General features: G+C 35.3%; 1 long non-coding RNA gene across 2 annotated transcripts; it reads right to left on the bottom strand.

Annotated features, from left to right (window-relative positions):
* Positions 1-8,391: 8,391 nt before the first annotated feature.
* On the bottom strand, positions 8,392-10,328 carry LOC141336079 (uncharacterized). 2 transcript variants are annotated; one of them, XR_012355688.1, is made up of 3 exons: positions 10,042-10,328; positions 9,759-9,813; positions 8,392-8,674 (listed from the first exon to the last, which is right to left on the bottom strand). It is a non-coding gene; the product is annotated as an uncharacterized lncRNA (long non-coding RNA). The 2 variants fall into 2 exon arrangements; XR_012355687.1 differs by lacking the exons at positions 9,759-9,813; positions 10,042-10,328 and adding an exon at positions 9,234-9,313.
* Between the last annotated feature and the right edge of the window lie 539 nt (positions 10,329-10,867).

Here is a 10,867-nt window from a genome sequence, read left to right as displayed (position 1 = left end):
GAGAACCGACATACAATTAAAAACAGTCGCAAGACAGATCAGATTTAATTTAACACTTGAGGAGAATGAGTCCAGCTGACTGACAATAAGACAGAGGTGAGAAAGACAAGATTGATGATTTAGTTTCAAAACGTAAAGTGCCTGTTTGGCAATATTTGGATTTCAAAAAGCCTGCTGATTTCCACCGTTTGTCTAAGGTGATATTGGAAGGTTTTTTAAACATTCGTTTATTTGGTTCCTCAGTTTTCGCTAATTTTTACTTTTATTTAAACTTAACTTGTAATTTATTTATTTTATTTGACATCAAGGTGTATGCCGTGTCTCGTTTTGCTAATAAACGTTTCTTATTTGGAGCCACAATGTTTAAGCTATATTGTTTTGTATACCTATTAGACTTTGTGAAAGTGATTTATTTTATATTACACTATAGCATGGTGTATTTTAAATCGTTTTGTTAATAAAAGTTATATGATTTATATATAGGCTGTAATTTTGCAGTTCTATTTTGTTGTTGCTTGAATTGCATTAAAAGCAAAGGAAAGCGAAGAAAAGAGGAAAAATTCAAACAAACTAAAAATGAACAATTGTGGGCCAAAAAGTTGGATATGGTAAAAAGATCGGATCTATGCATTAAGACTTGCAGTGTAAACGCAGCCAAAAACATGCTGAAATAGAAACCAATTTCCAGAGCGCAAACCATAACACACTAGATAGGTTGCCAAATATGCAATTAAATTCTATTATTACAACTGAGCGTGCTATTGATTTTGTTTGAGGGTGCTTAGCAGAACCGTAGAACCGGGCCTGGATAAGAGAAAAAGAAAAAAAGAGTATAAAAAGAGTATAAAACAATGCCGCTATTATAAAATATAACATTAAAAAGTGTATAAATCACTCGTTTTTCTAAAAAAAAAAAAAAAAACATTTTCCAACAGCGACACCAGCAGGTAAAGTTACTGCGGAGTCCACATCTCTCACCTCCCCTGATCTCACTGAGTTTTAACAGACCTTCTAAAAGCATGAGGTGAGTTTGGTGTGGGGAAATTGAATATAATTGGGGGAAACTCATGTGAGAGACTGCCTCCATGCCATATTATTGGATATCGTCACCTTGGAATTATAAGGTTCTATCTGCGTTCCGAGTGGTTTTGAGTCAAGTCAAGTAGGTTTTATTGTCATTCCAACCATATACAGTTCAGTACACAGTGAAACGAAACAACGTTCCTCCAGGACCAAGGTGCCACATACATGCAACAACATAAATTAACAGCACAACAACACAACAAAAGTTTTTGACAACAAAAAAATAGACAAAGTGCATGTGCAATTACAGGTGTGCAAACGAGCAATGTGCAACAAGAGCTAGAAAACAACAAAACAATGTGATACGTTGCAGTAGTTGTGCAATGTGCAAATATATGCATACAGGTAGGCATGTATGAACAGTTTTGAGATGATTGTGCATGTGTGTTAATCAGTTCGTCTGAGTAAATTGTGTGTGTGTGTGTGTGTGTGTGTGTGTGTGTGTGTGTGTGTGTGTGTGTGTGTGTGTGTGTGTGTGTGTGTGTGTATCAGTCCAGTCCCCTTGTGTTAAGGAGTCGGATGGCTTGTGGATAGAAACTGTTACAAAATCTGGATGTGCGTGCCCGAATGCTTCGGTACCTTTTTCCAGATGGCAGGAGTGTGAAGAGTGAATGTGATGGGTGTGTCCGGTCAGCCACGATGCTGGTGGCTTTGCGGATGCAGCGTGTTGTGTATATGTCTTCGATAGAGGGAAGAGAGACCCCGATGATCTTCTCAGCTGTTCTCACTATCCGCTGTAGAGTCTTGCGGCCTGATATGGTGCAATTCCCAAACCAGACAGTGATGCAGCTGCTCAGGGTGCTCTCAATAGTTCCTCTATAGAAGGTGGTCAGGATTGGTGGTGGAAGCTGGGCCTTCCTCAGCCTTCTCAGAAAGTAAAGACGTTGTTGGGCTTTCTTGTGCAGAGAGCTGGTGTTGAGGGACCAGGTGAGGTTCTCTTCTAGGTGGACACCCAGGAATTTTGTGCTCTTGACGATCTCCACAGAAGAGCCGTCAATGCTGAGCGGAGAGTGGTCGCTCCGTGTCCTCCTGAAGTCAACAACCATTTCTTTTGTCTTGTCGACGTTCAGAGACAAGTTGTTGTCTTTACACCAGTCCGTTAGCCTCTGCACTTCCTCTCTGTACGCTGACTCGTCGTGAGATATTGAGCTTCAAAGGTTTTGCATTCTATATAGCAAAAATGATATGGGGAACAAGTCTCTTTCCTACATGAGAATGACGGAGACCCTAAATGTATTCTAAATGTACAATATCAAAATCCACTCAAATTTTTTAATTTGGGAACAGGTCAAATGCAGATAGAACCTTCTAATTCTAAAAAGTCGTTTTCTGCTTGGAATTATTAGGTTCTATCAAAACATTAATTAAAGCAACAATTTTCAAGAAATAAAAGTAGTTTACTTACACTGTAACAAGATTACTGTGAAATTTACAGCAACTTACTGGCAGCAATTGGCAAGTAAGTTGCTGTAATATATTCCACAGTATGCTGACTGTAAGTTTCATCACAGTAATTTACTGTACTACTGTAATTTTTATATAGTGAATATCACAGTACCATAATCACATTCAGATTAATAGAATGCTCTTTTTGAATGAATTAATCATGAATAAATTAATTTTTAACAAAAAGTAATTAGTATACTGTACTATAATGAACATTACTGCTTTAATTGTGTGTAGTCTAAAAAGAAGACACTGTTTTTGTCACAAAAATACCATTTATTGACTTTAAATTGTGAAAATACATAAAATAGCATAGCATACAATACATTTCAATTTTGTATTTTTCAGTGTGTAAACATTTTTTTATTTTGCATAAACCTAAAAATATATAGATTCTAACTATAAAATCTTTAGCTCCAGTACAGGGTATACATCAAACATTACATGACAAACCAGAAAATAGTTTTCATTACTGCCGCTTGTCAGAGAAAGTATTAACAGCATTATAAAATAACAGCAATATCAATTGATTTAATTTTTAGTTAAGAAGTTAACTTAGCAAAGTGTTTTCAATATATTTTTTTATATCAGTGAAAATAAACAATTAACAAACAATTAACATTTATACAGTGGTGGCCAAAATTATTAGAACACTGGTATTTTCACCAGCTGAAATCTCACAGAAATTCCACTGGATTATTACAATTAAGGGCATAAATTTATGTTTGGATATTTATTTATATTTATGTAAACTGATATTTCCTACTTACACTACAGCAAAAGATAGAAATAACTGACTTAAACCCATGTTTAGCTGGTAAAAAACACTAGTGTTCTAATAATTTTGGCCACCACTATATATATCAGTCTTCATATATCACAGACATCAATTAGGCTTATCTTTTGGTATTATTTCTTCAAAGCATTTTAAGTAAAACAGCTCTATATGTAACAAGTGCCAACAGATGACCAAAAATGGGATGCAATAATTCTGGTTTCTGCATGTGATGTTCAGCATGAATCCTTTTTTCTTTCCTGAGATGGACATGAGCTGGCATCATTGTCCTGGGCTGGAGTCTTCTTCCCTGCAGTTAAAAAAAAAAAAAAAAGTTATTAATTTGGAAGTTTATAAGCAAAAATGACAGCTTAATTTTATTTTAAAATATAGAAAATCAGATAGGGGTCTACATATCATCAAAATATTTTCAATACACAAATATCATTATCAACAAACATCAAGGAAGGAATTCTATTTCACTATTTACAGGGTATCTGCAGAATTTTTTAAATATCAATTTATTGGCAATTTATGATCATTTTTAAGAGCTGCACAAGTAAAATAAACACAGTATGAGTGGGGTTGGACAATGTACGGTAACATATTAAGCCATAAAATTACATACAGTTCAGATAAAGGTTTTCACCAAAAAAAAATCTTATACAACGGTATTTCAGCCTTTATGCCATTAAAAAAGATAAATCAAGTATATAATTTATTATATTTATTTAAAATATAAATGTTACTGTCTTAATTGTTTAGATATTTAGAAGGCAACTTTTCACATTTACAACTCTGTGTTTTCTGCATAAAAACATGGGTCAATAACTAATAATTTGACCATAAACAACTGAAAAAATTTATTGGAAATAAATAAGCATTCTATGTCACTAGGGGGCGCTTTAGGAGCGCTGAAATATTACGGTTTCCCTAGTAACGGCTGTATACAAACAAAGCAGCGCCAAACTCATTTACGCCGTTTTATCAGGCATTATATGTTTAGTTTAAGACTAAATTAAAAAGCCATCGACACGATTCTGAGGACAGTCGGTTCCCTTCAGATACATTCATATAAAGACACGCACATATCATTGCCTTGAAGTTTAATCCAGCCCTATCGCGATTCTTGTCTGTTAGTCCCTAACAGTAAAAGACCTTATACAATTATAATTAGGACTTTTCTTATACTGTTTAACGTATTAAAAACTTTGTACGGTCTTAAATGTGAACTGAATTGAGGAGTTTTTAAGTACCTACAGGAGCCCTCTACTTTAAAATAGCTGGTGAAACATTTGCCAGCCCGACTGGAAAACACAATAGCTCCAGGACACTGGGCTAGCGATTTTGCGAGCCCTGTATTGTAATGTATTAAATTATCCAAAAGACAAACGATGCATTGTGACAGCGGATATGTTACAAATATGTAACCATTAAATAACAAATATAGACAGAGGCTTACGAGATCTGATGTCTTTTAGTCTGAGGCCGTTTCGCCTTCGATTTTGCGAGCCCTGTATTGTAATGTATTAAATTATCCAAAAGACAAACGATGCATTGTGACAGCGGATATGTTACAAAGATGTAACCATTAAATAACAAATATAGACAGAGGCTTACGAGATCTGATGTCTTTTAGTCTGAGGCCGTTTCGCCTTCAGCCCTTTAGTCCTGAGTGACGCAGTTCTGAGAATGGATGGCGTTTAGTTTGTGGCGCGAAGCCATTTTAACTGATATTACGCACAGCTCAAGTAAAAAAACACAAAGTCCTATGAAAAATGTCGTGCAGTTTTAACGCCTTACCTGTTTCTGCATTTCGTCCGTATTAAAGCAATATCCATCGCGCAGTATCTAGCAAGAGAAAAACACATGTGGCTTCAAACAGCTAATCCACAAACACACAGACGCACTTCCAGATTAAATGTATACAGCCATGTCAGTTCTTTACCGAAATAATGACTTTAGCAATAAAATGTCGCCATGCCTGAAAATATATCAAAATGTAATGCTTTTTGCAATAATATGCGAACACTTAAGGCGGGCGTACACGGTGCGATTTTTGAGGTCGTACGAGCTCGCATGCGATTTTTGTGGTTATCGGAGGGAATCGTCTCTTCTCGTATGGTCGGGGCTCGTATGGTGTATGACAACTTACGAGACGAGCAGAGTGCCTTACAAGCACTTCACGACCTCACGATCATTTTTAAACATGTCAAAAAACTTCGGGAGCTGTCGGATTGAAGACGTGACATGTGTGCTGTTGAACGAGCTGATTTGTTGAGCAAACTGCAAATGACCAATCAGAAGCTAAAGAAAACCACAGAAGAAGATGAATGACAGCGCCACAAGGTGACTTGGACTATTGAGAAAGAGGATAAACTCGCTGAACTTTGGCAAGAACAGAGAGCGCTGTATGAGGTATCGATCGGTGATCGATCACCTATTGTTTGCTACAGCTATTGCTAGCTATAGTGGTGGCCAACTAGCCCCCTCGACGTGCATAATACTACGTTAAAACATACATTACAATGCTGTAGCATTGCAGTTCCAGTGTCTTTAATGCATATGCTTGTTAGCACTGCTGTAGAGGTGAAGTTTTGTCAAGTTTGCAACGAGTGTACACACGCAATGGTGATCACACGGTTCCTGCATGTGTAGCAAAGTGTCACAGCTCATATTTTTTATATGCAGTTATGAGATAGACAGAGAGCAGTTGTATTGAACAGTACAAACACAGTATATTATACACAGCCTTCCTCTCAGAATGTGATTGCCTCGGAAATCGGCAGGTTTTAAAATCGTGCCGTGTACCACTGCGTCCGTAAAAAAAGTCACTCGTGACGTGTGCGTGACCATACGGTCTTCCGACTGTCCGAATTCGCACCGTGTACGGCCGCCTTTACCGGTTAATGTGGATGTCCGCTCGGTACCACCGCTCCCTCTCACGGTCGACTTTCTCTGTCTCCCGCTCTCTGAAAGTTAAACACGCATAAGGTCTCGAGTGAAAACTGTAAATATAACAATAATGACCAAAATATGGAAAAATAAAGAGCAACTTTACCTTTCTGAGGTAAAAATTGAAAAAAAAAATACGCCCATTACGTCGGTTAATCCAGCTGAGAGAAAAATGCCGATCTCAACTACTGCAATGTGATTCACAGGAAAATATTATTTTACTGTAGAATTTCCCGCGGTTGTATTTTTACCCATGATGCATTGCAGATTTACAGCAACTTACTGTATACATATTCCACAGTATGGATTTGTTCATTTTACAGTAATAATACTGTGAAAACTACAGAAATTTGTTACAGTGTATAATTTGTTTTAAAACATAAATTACTGTTGTAACAATGTGTCAACATGTATGAGAATTTAATGTTTTAATGCTGTCTTTATCACATTTATTTAATATTTTAGGACAAATATTTTTTTCTTGTTTAAGATAGGCATAAAAGGCAGTGCTGAATATTTTGTCCAGAGCAGATGTTAATTTTATAATTATAGTGGGTAATTAAAGACATTATTGCAGAAACAGTTAAAAAAAAAAGCAGCTCCATCTGACCAGGACTTCCACAAAAAGCCATATTCAACCATATTCGCAAAACTATCATTTTCAACATCTTTAATAACAACAGTTTGATCGCTATTGACCACATTCAACATCAAACGACAGTGACACTTATATTTCATTATGTACTTTACATTATGCAATTGCTCTGCAGTAAAGCCATTCAAGGCAGTTGCAGATAATATTATTTGTTTTATGCCGGTAATAATGCCGGTAGCGGTAATTATGAGTAAAAAATATTACGCCATCATTATGTTTTAAACAGTGCCACTTTGAGGAATAAATGTGAATTGCACTCATTGATTCTGCAGACGTGTAATTGTTGTTTTACGTTTAATCGTTCCTGCTGTTATGGAGCAGTCCGGCGACATGACAAAGAAAGTTGATCCTGATTGGTCCTCTTGTTTGCATTCGAAGTGCTGATTGGCTCACAGATAGAACCTATAGAACCAAGTTATAGTTCGACTTTGTAGAACCTTTTTCTTTTCTAAATAAAAAGTCGTAAAATGTACACAACTTTAAAAAAACAAAACAAAAAACATCACATAATGTAAATAAGTGGTCACAGAATAAGAATATGTGATTAACTCAATTTTGACAAAAATGTCAGATAGAACCTTATAATTCTAAGGCAACGATATGTTATGTTTGGCTGTTATTGGTTAATGTAATAAATCCACTTCTTGTGTTTATGCAGGTTCTACGTTCGCGAATCAGTCTGAATGAACAATATTATGGTCTTGATGGGAAGACTAATTAAAAAAGTAAGTGAACAACTCACACACTTAGATATAACCACTTTAAGTCAAAATAATACTAAATATAGCATGAAGACATGATTTGTGGGAGTTTATAGTGAGTAAATCTCACCAGTTCACCAGTTCCTGGTGAAAAAAACAGCTAATACCAGCCTAGTTGGCTGGTTTTAGCTGGTCAACCAGCCTGGTTCCCAGCAAACATTTGGACGTGTAATGACCGTTGAAAAGACGTCCGTCCGACACGTCCCGTCATGGTTGAAAAATAGTTCCAAAATGGAAGTTGAACCGACGTCTTTTCTGGCCGTGAATTCCACGTCTCTTCAGCGCGTCCCTGGACGTCAGAATTAGTCTTCTTCTGGATGTTTATATGGTGTGTTTATGCATAAGTGTAGGCATATAAGCCTGCTTATAAAATAATCATACACTAATTGTGTTAAATCGTAAACAGGCGATTTTGACGTTTACACATCTAAACTTGACAAAGGTTCTAAAAAGGGCCAAAATCGGCCCAGTCATACCGAAACGTCTAGATATAACACGTTATAATCACGTGTAGATCAAACAACACATTATTTACTTATACATTTAAGTACTTAATATAATTAACTGCATCTGAATATAAGGTTAAGGTATGATACATGCAATTATGCATAATTTATAGTTATTACAGTAACTACATGTAACAAGGTCACTGTAAAATAAAGTGTTATATTATTAACATTTTAGTAGTTCATTACAAATGATCAAAGATAACGGGATGAACTAAAGTCACAATTTATTTATCACATTTATTTTATGGTTTTAATACAAATTCACCAGGGAAACAGGAAAAATTAACATGTTCATCACGAAACAAATTCAGTTTCATAACTAAATTTAAGGAATTGAGCTGTCACAAATATCTCCCACATCTTTTTCACCCGAAAACTTATTTTTTATAACCCCCACCCCCTGCTCTTCCTGGAGCATGTTTTAGATGTTCAGCCATAGCGCCATCAATTTCCGATTCCGTTGAATTGGGGTTCCACCTCTTCACAGCATCTGAGGGAAGAAAATATGAATGTAAAAAGCAAAAAGTTAAACAAGCACTTATTTTGAAAGTGTTTTTATCTATCAAACTAATTGTACAATGCAGTCGAACAAGACTTTTCCCATCCATTTCATGAACACATTAACCTGTGATATGAGTAACATGAGAACATTATATTTTAGTGGATTTCTCTGAACCTCTACATGTCACAGTATTGAGAGCTTCTCTGAGATACCAAATGATTGAATGTTTCACCAGGACCACTCCCTCTCCTTAGTCTTCAAAAAGTCTAAAAGTAATGTAGTGACACTCTTATGGAAATAAGATAATTTGTAATTATTTAAATTTGTCTAATTTTTAAACTGTGTGTCATGAATCAACATCTCAGAAAAATGTTATGCATTTCAAAACAAAGTGACGACTTAATTCATGAAGCAGGATGTTGATTTCATACATGTCCACATATGAGAACACCGGGACTAAAACATGTTAATTATGCGTTTGGACATTCCTGATAAAAACAGGTCTTTTAAATAAGACACAAGGAACATACGATGTGTCACAAATTACCTTGTATTATATTATATAAAGGTGTAGCCTTGAATGCAGCCTTTTCCAGCTGGCCACCACCCTGCATGTTGAATTTTGCCTTTAAGGCATTTGACATGATTCTGCGAGATAAATGATTCAGTCATAATATTAAAATGCATTGTAAGATCAGTATTACAAATTAGCAGTACTGTGCAGCTTGCCAATTGCATGCAGTGTTAAAACATACACTTTCACAACCACTCTCTATCATGTAATAAGTGCTCTATCCCTATCCAAAGTTTTTGTGACAAGTAATGACTCATTCATTTCTTACACTAACATTATGTTTTTATGTCTTGTTTTAAGTCCTACGAACAACCTGATTTAGCACAGACATTACAACTTCAACACAAAAACAGGCAATTATATAAGTAGATATAGTGTGTGACAGAATTATAGTATTACCAAAGGTTGAGGTTATTATTGTGGATACTGTTACTATTGTCATTTTTTTCTGAAATACGACACAGCAAAACACACAAACAATGCTAGGTAAATACATACCTGTTCATACACAGTCTCTGACTGACATTCGGCCAACTCTGGACAGTTGCTGAACCTAAAAGTGACACCACAATCAAAATAATGTAATAATGTTTTGAAAACTCAAGAGCACGACAGAATTGACAGCAAACAAAAACAATGGTATCGATATTGGCATTAGATTATCGATAAACAACTACTTGTACCTCTAATAAAAGATTTACAAACTGACTGTTTGCAAACTTTGCTTTAATGAATTGCCCATAAATGGCCTGCGTTTCAAACACCATATAATATTCCTTACTTGCTGATGGCATGGGGTAATTATCTGGTTCCACCTATTTGAAATTGTAAAACACCAAGGCAGGCTCCACTGTCCCCTCGGATTCTGAGCTGCTGTCCTCTTCCGCTAAGGCATCAACTCTTGCCCTTCGACATCTCCACTTTCTTTGATAGTCAGAGGACATGTTTAGCAAATCTGAAATTACAAAATACTTTTAAAGCACTTATTGAAGTCAGCCATGCTCAAATTAATTTACAGATTTCAGTGAATTATTCCTGAGCTCCTCCTACAGTTTTAACATATCACAGTCTTTCATTGCATTTATTTTCAGAAATAAACTTTCAGAATGCTACATCTGAGTAGTACTTTTTAATTTAATCTTTAAACATGTTTAATCAACCGATGTGCTCTTATGTGCTGCATGTCATTGGTATCAAAGTACATATATACATTTAACTATTGTTTTTTTTCCTTTTATAGCTTGCCTAATAATAAAGAAATATATATATATATATATATATATATATATATATATATATATATATATATATATATATATATATGTATGTATGTATGTGTGTGTGTGTGTGTGTGTGTGTGTGTGTCAATGGATATAGTATACTCAATATATAATTTTTATTATATATCTCATACAAGTCATTAACACAAACACACTTTAACATTCTGTGATAACGCTTACACATAAAACAAATTGAGAAAACGTAAAAATATTCGAAAGCTGGCTACTTCAACTTTTAATTTTCATAAACTTTTTATTTTGCCACAGATGAGTTTCTTTTTAGGGTTAAAAAAGACCATATCATTAAACATTACCTTTTAGCATACT

Source organism: Garra rufa, chromosome 6 (genome assembly GCF_049309525.1).
Source record: "Garra rufa chromosome 6, GarRuf1.0, whole genome shotgun sequence".
Classification (NCBI taxonomy): Eukaryota; Metazoa; Chordata; class Actinopteri; order Cypriniformes; family Cyprinidae; genus Garra; species Garra rufa.
The sequence above is the reverse complement of the archived record's forward strand: the minus strand, read 5'-3'. Positions and strand labels throughout refer to the sequence as shown.